This window comes from Bison bison, unplaced genomic scaffold (genome assembly GCF_000754665.1).
Source record: "Bison bison bison isolate TAMUID 2011002044 unplaced genomic scaffold, Bison_UMD1.0 scf7180017864349, whole genome shotgun sequence".
Lineage (NCBI taxonomy): Eukaryota > Metazoa > Chordata > Mammalia > Artiodactyla > Bovidae > Bison > Bison bison.
The window spans coordinates 5,857,342-5,858,713 of record NW_011494921.1 but is presented as its reverse complement, the minus strand read 5'-3'; positions in this window follow the sequence as shown (position 1 = coordinate 5,858,713).

The following is a 1,372-nucleotide window of genomic DNA, read 5'->3' as shown; positions in this document are numbered from 1 at the left end:
AAGATTTTTGTTTTTTAAATAATACCCCGGATCTTTCTTTCTTTATTTATTGGCTGTGCTAGGTCTTCCTTGTCGCTCAGGCTTTTCTCTGGCTGTGGTGAGTCAGGGCTACTCTTCACTGCGGGCTGCAGGCTTCTCACTGCTGTGGCTTCTCGTTGCTGAGCACGGCTTCAGGACAAGCGGGCCTCAGTAGTTGCGGCTCCCCGGCTCTAGAGCACAGGCTCAGCAGTTGGGGTGCACAAGCTTATGTGCTCTGCACATGCGGGATCTTCCCAGGTCAGGGATCAAACCCATGGCTCCTGCATTGCAGGCGGATTCTTTACCACTGAGCCACCAGGGAAACCCTCAAATACTTTTGTTTGTTTGTTTGTTCCCTACATAGTCTGAAACTTAAATCATCATAAAAACTTTAAACCCTTAGGGAATGAAGGAACCTAGAAGGACACGTTCTCTGGTTAATGGTAAGGCGGCCTCAGTTCAGTTCAGTTCAGTCGCTCAGTCGTGTCTGACTCTTTGTGACCCCATGAATCACAGCACGCCAGGCCTCCCTGTCCATGAGCAACTCCTGGAGTCCACCCAAACCCTTGTCCATCAAGTCGGTGATGCCATCCAGCCATCTCATCCTCTGTCGTCCCCTTCTCCTCCTGCCCCCAATCCTTCCCAGCATTAGTGTCTTTTCCAGTGAGTCAACCCTTTGCATGAAGTGGCCAAAGTATTGGAGTTTCAGCTTCAACATCATTCCTTCCAGTGAACACCCAGGACTGATCTCCTTTAGGATGGACTGGTTGGATCTCCTTGCAGTCCAAGGGACTCTCAAGAGTCTTCTCCAACACCACAGTTCAAAAGCATCAATTCTTTGGCGCTCAGCTTTCTTCACAGTCCAACTCTCACATCCATACATGACTACTGGAAAAACCATAGCCTTGACTAGATCGACCTTTGTTGGCAATGTAATGTCTCTGCTTTTTAATATGCTATCTAGGTTGGTCATAACTTTCCTTCCAAGGAGTAAGTGTCTTTTAATTTCATGGCTGCAATCACCATCTGCAGTGATTTTGGAGCCCAGAAAAATAAAGCCTGACACTGTTTCCACATCTATTTCCCATGAAGTGATAGGACCAGATGCCATCATCTTTGTTTTCTGAATGTTGAGCTTTAAGCCAACTTTTTCACTCTCCTCCTTCACTTTCATCAAGAGGCTTTTTAGTTCCTCTTCACTTTCTGCCATAAGGGTGGTGTCATCTGCATATCTGAGGTTATTGATATTTCTCCTGGCAATCTTGATTCTAGCTTGTGCTTCTTCCAGTCCAGCGTTTCTCATGATGTACTCTGCATAGAAGGTAAATAAGCAGGGTGACAATATGCAGCCTTG